Source organism: Rhinatrema bivittatum, chromosome 16 (assembly GCF_901001135.1).
Source record: "Rhinatrema bivittatum chromosome 16, aRhiBiv1.1, whole genome shotgun sequence".
Taxonomy (NCBI): domain Eukaryota; kingdom Metazoa; phylum Chordata; class Amphibia; order Gymnophiona; family Rhinatrematidae; genus Rhinatrema; species Rhinatrema bivittatum.
In genome coordinates this window covers 23,907,438-23,917,444 of record NC_042630.1, presented here as the reverse complement: position 1 = coordinate 23,917,444, position 10,007 = coordinate 23,907,438, and positions in this window count along the sequence as shown.

Sequence of the window (10,007 nt, the reverse complement as noted above, 5' to 3'; positions counted from 1 at the left end):
GAAAATAAAGGAGTATGTGGCTGGTGGGAGCTCCTTCAGCTTGCTGCCGACGGCTCTCCCTGCATCATGTGACCCCCCTTCTGTGTGGCTTATTGAAGTTTGCTCCATTATGTTTCTTTTCTGGTCACAGGAGGAGAAAACATATCTTGCTGCTGTTTATTCTGTTTGCAGCAGGAATATACAGAGATTCTCCTGCTCATTTTTTTGTGCAAAGTCGTATCTTCTCTGCCAGCTCTGGGAAATGTGCCTCTCTCTTCTGTTTTTGGATTTTGCACGGTGCAGGAGGAAGTGCCTGTCAGTTCCTCTTTCTGTGGTGTTGCACTGCAAGCAGAGTCTGGTTTCTTGGGGTTTTTTTCTGCCCTATTTCTATTTTTGCTTTCAGGTCACTCATTCTGAGGTTGTCCGTGTTCTGCCTATATGACTGAGGTGAAATATTCTGCAGGCGCGCAGTTTCTGAGTTTGGTTTGTTGAGTTTTCCGGTAGGAGGTGTATTAATGTCTTAGGGTCTGGTACAATATTTGCCTTTCAGAGAAAGGGTTGTTGCCTTTTGAGTCCTGGGAGTCGGTGCCTTTATAGTACGATAGGTTTCTTAAACAGGTGTTGCGTGTGTTTTGGGGGTTTTTTTTGTAGGATTTTGTGTTACTTCCCAAAGTGCCTGCTAGTGAAAGCAGTTTGCCTCTCTGTTGTATCTAAATATTCCTTTTTTTGTATGGTGAGTGGTAAGGGGAAGCCTCCTTGCTCTGTTCTGCATCTGTTGTTGGGGGGATTCCTGTGGATTTGGTATCTATTGATTTATATATGTGATATACCGTCGTTCCAAATGAAGATCACAAGGGTTTACAATAGTAACAAACATATTAAAGGTCAACACATGAAGAGTGATATAAAGCTACATCTACTTAGATTTCCTCATACATAATAACCAGCAGAATGCAATAGTTAAGTTCTATTTCAGTGGCAGTCAGATATTCTCAGTGAGTTGTCTTAGCATGCTCTATTTCTTTCATTGCTTGCTTCTTATTCTTCTACTATTATCTTTGACCTTTACAATGTGGCTCCATGCCTTCTGAAGGTTTATAAGTTAGGTCATACGCATTTCTGAATAGCCAGGTTTTTAGTTCACATTTGAAACTCTTTCTATCTTGTATCGAATGTAACATCTCAGGTAGGGAAGTCCACATCTTTGGGTCCGCTATGGGAAACGCACGCTCTCTTCTTTGAGACAGATGTGTACGCCGCGTGGTTGGAACAGTCAATGGTCCTTTATTTTGAGATCTTAGTGTTCGCTGTGGCGTGGATGGTTGTAGAGACACTCCGATCAGGCAGGGCTCACTGGAGTGGATAATATTGAAGATTAGTGTTCATACTTTACCGCCGGTGCAGTGATGTCAGAGAAGGGGGTGATGGGGGTCACATTTCCTTGTTCCTTGCTGCGGCATTCTGTAATAACTGTAGGCAGGCCTTGTAATAGGGAGTTTGTCTTCTGGAACTGGGAGTGCATTAAGATTCTGCCCCATTCTGTATAGGTTTTGGGTTAAGGGCCGATCCCAGTCTTCACCCCCAGTTTCCCGCAGCTCCATGGCTGAGGCCATTTCTGCATGATTTCCTTTTCCCCCCCGTGGCATTGCATAAGAGAGCAGCCTTCGCTCCTCTGCACCGGCACCCTTCCCCCGCGCTCCCCACAAGCGTGATACTGGTATTTGACACCCCTTGCCCACCTGCCCTCAGGCCCTGGCCTCTTCCTGCTGCTCCTGGGGGCCTCAAGCCATTAGCCTCTCCTCCCCATCACTCATTTTTAGCAGCAGCACCGTTCCTCTCCTCTCCTTATTCACAGGAAAGGGAAGTAAACCTTGGACCTTCACCGTGCACTTCTCAGGGAACTGAGATTCACCATCGGGCCAGGAGAGAAGCAAAGCTGTTAGCGGCAAGCGGGCAGTGCAGGAGCGAGGAGAGGGAGTGAGAGGCTGGTGATTGCAGGGGTAAGGGGATGCAGAGACTGATTGCGGGGGAGGGAAGGAGAAAGGCGAAGGTGGGGGAGAGGTGGGGGTGGTCAGGACGTAGAAGAGAAGCCAGCATCACTCCTGAGGGGTAAAAGAGTCAAGGACGAGGGAAGCGAGAACCTGTAATCAAGCAGGGGGGGGGGGGGTGGATTAGAGAGGGTAGGTAGCAGGGTAGTGAGGAGAGGAATAAATGGAGTGGCTACAGCTTCTGTGTGTTGGGATGGAGGAGATGGTGCAGGAGGCAGTACTGGGGAGAGGGATGAGGATATGGCACCACCGAGAGAGGGCGAAAGAGGAAATGGCCCAAGGAACGGAGAAAGATGATGGCCGAGGAACAGAGTGCCGGAAGCAGCGTTCCCTCACTTTTCTGTGCACGTGTGACCCGTGGTTACTGAGAGCATGGATCTCCGGTGCCCTCTAGTGTCAAGGTGGTGGCATTTCTGGCTCCCTTTCCTTGTGAGGTCACTCACTCCATGGGAGCCTCTGAAGGAGTCCCAGCTTCCAGCATGCTGCTGCCTTAGGGCAACCCGGGGCTCCAGGGAGGAATAGGGCCAGCTATTTTCTGGAACGGCTCCTGCCAAGGCTTGGGCAGCTCCTCAGAGAGGGCGTGCCCTGGGGGCTACAGCAGTTCCACTGTCGGTGAAGTCTCGAAGCCAAGCGCAGCGATTGTCTGACGTGGGGCTTAAGCAACTTGCGCCAGGGCAAGCAATGCCATCTCCCGCTGCGCCGACGGTTTCTGGCATTCCTTCGAATGTATTCAGCTACCTCCTGTCTGGAACCTGCATTCCCTGTGCCAAGAGATAAACAAGGCAGCTGGACTGGAAGATGAGGGAATCCTTTAGTTTGGATTTGCAGCTGCACGAGTGCATGGAGTGAGGAGGGGCAGGACCGAGAGTTCACCCAAAGCTTACCCCCCCCCCCCCCCCCCCCCCGTGAAAATCCTGCTGCGTGTGGCAGGTTACACGCAACAGTCGTGCACATAAACCTTTGCACATGAGGGAGGGGGTTCCCCAAGTCTGTGCCGTTTGCTCCCCATCCCCCCCCCCCCCCCAATGAGCTGTAGCACCGCTGCCAGGGAGCCAAGCTCCATCTTTCTCCGTCATTCCTTTCATCTTTCTCTTATCAACTTCATTCTCTCTTCCTTTCCATCTTTCTTCTTCTCACGCAATTTAAACAAAGGTTTTCTAAATGAATGAATTAAAACATTTCTTACTCGCTTCAATCAGAACAGACTTAAAGCAGAGGACAAAACCCCAAAATGGTAGACCACATAAAAAATGCCCACATTATAAATACAAAACATAGCAAGGACTCAAAATGACCCCAAAACAAATAAAAGCACAAACAATTATAAATAAAATACAGAATAAAAATAACATCCAAACAAGTGAACAATAATAAGAAAAAAACTACAATAACAATCAATAACAATTAAATATTACTGACCAACAAGCATTAGATCAGTCACTCATTTAAGAGAACAAAATGATTAATGAAATATCTCTCAATACCCCAACCCAACAGGTATAAACAGTATGAATTTGGAGTAAAAAACCTGGATTAAAACCCATCTTAAACTTCTTCCTGAACACCAGTGATTCTTCAGGATCAAACAGAGTGACAGTGACAGTTCAGGAAGATGCAGAAATCAAACAGAGTTACAGTTCCAGAAATCTTAGCTCTTCTCCTTAAAGCTCAACAGTTTCTTCTTACAGCAACACAGGCGTCCTGGTTACTTTGTTTCTCTTCTCCTTGGTCTTTGCACAAGCTAGTCTGGTTTTCTCTTTAGTCTCCTTAGTTAGCAAGATAGTTACTCACAAGAATGCCCTGCTCAGCTCAAGGAAAAATCCCTCTAGTCCCAGCCCCAAAACAAGTCTCCTGTGGCACGGTTTGGCTTCCTGGCACAGATGAGTTTCTGCTTTAGTTAAGTGCCGCTTTTATCTTTTCCTCTTTAACTTCCAGGCGGTATTGCACTCTTTACTTCTTCTCCTTTGCTATCCAGCCTCTGGGGATTTTTAGGGGAAAATCCCTGCACACCTGGCTACTCCCTTCTGAGATCCTGGGTGAGGATCACAGCTCCATTCCACTCTCTTTCCTTGCAATCTGGAACAGCCCCAGACTCAGGAGAGTCAGGGTCTTATATCACCTCTGCTTCATACTCGAATCCCTCAGGGCATGAACCCCCCCTTGTCTGTCAAGAAGGCAGGTGACACCTCCTGACATAAAGCTGACCCAGGGCTCTGGACTATTCAGATTAACCTTTTCCCCAGGGCTCCCATACAGAGGAACCCTGCATTTTACCATTAAAGCTGTGCAACACTTTTAAAACTCTATGCACATTCTGTGGCATAGGTGCCACGCTTGTTCTCTGTTCTGTCTAGTCCAGTCCTTGCCTTGTCCTCTTCTGGCTGTCCCAGTCTGTTCCATTTCCATGCTTACCTGTACACTGTTCCCGAATATTCGAGTTCCTTCCCTTTCCTTACCCAGGTCTCCAGTCCTGCACTGCTTGCTCACCCTCTACTTCCGCCATAGCCTAAGTCCTGCTGGCCACCAGGAACCCAGGCGCTCAACCTGCGGGGGAAGTGGCTGATATAGACAGGAGGTTCTCCAGCTCTGTCTTGTCATGCCCTGAAGTCCTGGGGGGTCACCCCATGGGTGTTCACCAGCCCTAGGCAGGCCCTCAGCCGCAACACCAATCTCCGCTCTGCACCTCGAGTACTGGGTGCAGTTCTAGTCGCCTCGGCTCAAGATGGGTATAGCAGAATTAGAAAAGGTGCAGAGGAGGCTAAAAAATGGTAAAGGGGATGGAACCGCTCTCTTGTGATGAGGCTACACAGATTAGTGCTCTTCAGCATGGAAAAGAGATGGCTGAGAGGGGAATGTTCCTAGTGCACATTATAGGAAGGCCTAGCCAGCCCTACCTCCCATCAATAAATTTGGAACATTTAGGGTAGTGTTACCCTGATCCCCAGGGAGGGAGAGAACTGCACCCAGGATACAAGTGATGCTCATCAGGGTGAATGAAGAGGTGCAATTTCAGGGTCATACCACTAGGTGGCAGGCATACTCTTAAAAATATCTCCCTGCATCATTCGCCTCCAGTGACTTCAATAGTTTTGCCTCCTCAGATATCTCTTCCCCACGTCATTCACCTTCAGAGACTTCATTTTTTTTAAACAATCTTTTTATTGGCAGAAAAATGTACTGAATTATAATTGGTACAGGAAGACACTAAAAAATCAACACCTCCAGAGACTTCGATGGCATATCCCCCTTACATATCTCTCCCCCATCTTATTCACAACTCACCCGCCACTTATCCCCCTTGCATGTCTCTCCCCCACCTCATTCAAACCCCACCTCCCACATATCCCCCTCAAATGTCTCTCCCCCACCTCATTCACACCCCACCTCCCACATATTCCCCTCATATGTCTGTCCCCACCTCATTCACACCCCGCCTCCCGCATTTCCCTCTTACATATCCCATTACAAAGTAATGGAGTTGCTGCTGAAAGAGAGAATAGTGAACTATCTACTGTTGGGAGAATTGCTGGACCAGAGGCAGCACGGATTCACCAGGGGAAGATCCTGTCAGACAAACCTGATTGACTTTTTTGACTGGGTGACTAAGGAATCAGATCGAGGAAGAGCGCTTGATGTCATCTACTTGGATTTCAGCAAAGCTTCTGATACGGTCTCACATAGGAGGCTTGTGAATAAAATGAGAAGCTTAGGAGTGAGTGCAGAGGTGGTGGCCTGCATTGCAAACTGGTTGACGGACAAAAGACAGCGAGTGATGGTAAATGGAACCTACTCTGAAGAGAGAGCGGTGTTAAGCGGAGTGCCGCAAGGATCGGTGTTGGGACCGGTCCTGTTCAATATCTATGTGAGCGTCATAGCGGACGGGATAGAAGGTAAGGTTTGCCTTTTTGTGGATGACACTAAGATCTGCAACAGAGTGGACACGCCAGAAGGAGTGGAGAGAATGAGATGGGATTTAAGGAAGCTGGAAGAGTGGTCGAAGATATGGCAGCTGAGATTCAATGCCAAGAAGTGCAGAGTCATGCATATGGGGCGCGTAAAATCCAAAAGAGCTGTATTCGATGGGGGTGAAGGGCTGATGTGCACGGAGTAGGAGACCTTGGGGTGATAGTGTCTAACGATCTGAAGTTGGCGAAACAATGTGACAAGGCGATAGCTAAAGCCAGAAGAATGCTGGGCTGCATCGAGAGAGGAATATCAAGTAAGAAAAGGGAAGTGATTATCCCCTTGTACAGGTCCTTGGTGAGGCCTCACCTGGAGTACTGTGTTCAGTTCTGGAGACCGTATCTCCGAAGGGACAGAGACAGGATGGAGGCGGTCCAGAGAAGGGCGACCAAAAAGGTGGAGGGTCTTCATCGAATGACTTATGAGGAGAGATTGAAGAATCTAAATATGTACACCCTGGAGGAAAGGAGGAGCAGGGGTAATATGATATAGACTTTCAGATACTTGAAAGGTTTTAATGATCCAAAGACAACGACAAACCTTTTCCGTTGGAAAAAAATCAGCAGAACCAGGGGGTCACGATTTGAAGCTCCAGGGAGGAAGACTCAGAACCAATGTCAGGAAGTATTTCTTCATGGAGAGAGTGGTGGGTGCCTGGAACGCCCTTCCGGAGGAAGTGGTGAAGACCAAAACTGTGAAGGACTTCAAAGGGGCGTGGGATAAACACTGTGGATCCATAAACATAAGAACATAAGAACATGCCATACTGGGTCAGACCAAGGGTCCATCAAGCCCATCATCCTTTTTCCAACAGTGGCCAATCCAGGCCATAAGAACCTGGCAAGTACCCCAAAAACTAAGTCTATTCCATGTTACCGTTGCTAGTAATAGCAGTGGTTATTATCTAAGTCAACTTAATTAATAGCAGGTAATGGATTTCTCCTCCAAGAACTTATCCAATCCTTTTTTAAACACAGCTATACTAACTGCACTAACCACATCTTCTGGCAACAAATTCCAGAGTTTAATTGTGCGTTGAGTGAAAAAGAACTTTCTCCGATTAGTTTTAAATGTGCCACATGCTAACTTCATGGAATGTCCCCTAGTCTTTCTATTATCCGAAAGAGTAAAAAACCAATTCACATCTACCCGTTCTAGACCTCTCATGATTTTAAACACCTCTATCATATCCCCCCTCAGCCGTCTCTTCTCCAAGCTGAAAAGTCCTAACCTCTTTAGTCTTTCCTCATAGGGGAGCTGTTCCATTCCCCTTATCATTTTGGTAGCCCTTCTCTGTACCTTCTCCATCGCAATTATATCTTTTTTGAGATGCGGCGACCAGAATTGTACACAGTATTCAAGTTGCGGTCTCACCATGGAGCGATACAGAGGCATTATGACATTTTCCGTTTTATTCACCATTCCCGTTCTAATAATTCCCAACATTTTGTTTGCTTTTTTGACTGCCGCAGCACACTGAACTGACGATTTCAATGTGTTATCCACTATGACGCCTAGCTCTCTTTCTTGGGTAGAAGCACCTAATATGGAACCTAACCTTGTGTAACTATAGCATGGGTTATTTTTCCCTATATGCATCACCTTGCACTTATCCACATTAAATTTTATCTGCCATTTGGATGTCCAATTTTCCAGTCTCACAAGGTCTTCCTGCAATTTATCACAATCTGCTCTTGATTTAACTACTTTGAACAGTTTTGTATCATCCGCAAATTTGATTACCTCACTCGTCGTATTTCTTTCCAGATCATTTATAAATATATTGAAAAGTAAGGTTCCCAATACAGATCCCTGAGGCACTCCACTGCCCACTCCCTTCCACTGAGAAAACTGTCCATTTAATCCTACTCTCTGTTTCCTGTCTTTTAGCCAGTTTGTAATCCACGAAAGGACATCGCCACCTATCCCATGACTTTTTACTTTTCCTAGAAGCCTCTCATGAGGAACTTTATCAAATGCCTTCTGAAAATCCAAGTACACTACATCTACAGTCTAGAGGATGTGAATGAAGAGAGGGTGGCTTGTCTAGAGGATGTGGCTTGTCTAGAGGATGTGAATGAAGAGAGGGTGTGAATGAAGAGAATGAGGAGAGGGTGTGAATGAAGTGAATGAAGAGAGGGTGGCTTGCGGGAATGACGGCTACTACCTGGAGATAATACCCTTATTCAATAAACATACACACGGTTAATGTGACTCCAACATTGCTCTATGCTTCAACGGCAAGAGGAAATGTGGGACAAAGGATTTGCATTCACAAAAAAGCGGGGAGTAGCTTGCTTGTTACGGCGGTTACTACCCCGAATCAATTAAGCCTGATACTTCACTTTCAATGCATATCCAGCATAGCTCTCTGTTTCAATGGCAGGGAGGGATGAAGAAAAGATGATTTATATTCAGACAACAACCAACAAGGACTGAATTGCACAGGCTGGGTAAACAAATAAGCGTGGGAGTAGCTTGCTTATTGCGGCAGTTACTTCCTCTAACCAATTAAGCTAGATACTTCACTTAGATGCAGCTCCAGCACTGCTCTCTACATCAATGGCAGGGATGGAAGGTAAATAGAACCAAAAAGTTAAAGGCCAAGAGTATCAGATATGTATGAGAAAAAATAAGTGTGAAAGTTTGCTGGGCAGACTGGATGGGCCGTTTGGTCTTCTTCTGCCGTCATTTCTATGTTTCTATGTTACATGTCTCTCCCCCACCTCATTCGCACCCCGCCTCCCGCATATCCCCCTCACATGTCTCTCCCCCACCTCATTCGCACCCCGCCTCTCGTATATCCTCCTCACATGTCTCTCCCCCACCTCATTCGCACCCTCTCACTTTACCCCCTCCCTGTCATTCACCCCCAGAGCCTTCACTGGTGTGACCCTCCTGAATAGGAGAATGGTCTTGTTCAAGTAGCTGAAGCTCATTCTTAGTGACTGGGTGTTGGGGAGATCATGCTTGAACAGAGCATGGCAGAGCTGGCAGAGGTAGCTGTGCTGTCTCATGAAAGGCTGGCACTTCCAGCCCATTCCCCATTTTCCCCTGCGCCTCAGACGGCTCCTTAGTGCAGGGCTGGGCTGCTCAGGTTACTGTGTCCTTTAAATGCCTGCTTGGAATGGAAGGGCAAGTGGCGAGTGCTCCCTGACCTTTACTGTGCCTCTAAATATAGCCCACTCCGAGCAGGCACTGTCTGCATGTTCTCTTCAGCTGATTACAGTGGCAGCAGGGAAGAGACCAGCAAGGCGCAGCCACCAAGCACCGCACTCCCTCTTCCTCCTGTGCTCCTGTTTCATCTCGGTGTTCCCCCTCCCACACCCCTTCTGCACACTATCACCCATCCCCCTTGCAGTCCTCTCTCCCTCCCTGAACTTTCCTGTCCACCCCTCACCCATTAACCCCCCCTCCCACCCCACCCCATCCACCTCGGCTTCCTCCCAGTAATCTCCTCCCACCCCATACTCTTCACCCCATTCCTGCAGACCACCATCCACTCCACCCTTATACTCCCCCCCTCCCCCACTCCTGTACTTCTCCTTACAGCTCACTCCTGCACAGCAACCCCACTCCTCCCCCTTCCACCCTGACACACCTCTCTTTCCTCCCCTACCCTCTATACCCCTTTCACACCACTCCAGCACACCTTGCTCCCCTTCCCACCCCTAAACCTCTCCCCATTCTCATTCCCTATAATCCCTACATACTTCCCCATCCCTCTACTTCCCTCCCACACTTACATCCATCTCCTCCCTCTCCCCACCCCTTATTCACACCTCTACAAACCTTGTCCTATCCTTCTACTCCCCTATACCCCTACATCCCTATCCCCACCCCTATAGTTTGCTTGCCACTCCTTGTATTCCTCTTCCTGCTCTATTGTAACCTGTGGGCTGAATGGGCAGTAAAGGTTAGAGGTTGAGAACTGCTGGTTCATCTCCCTGACCCTTGTCTTAACACAAATAGAGGCCTGATGAAGGGCGCCACCCAAGGGCAATATGTGTTAAGGAC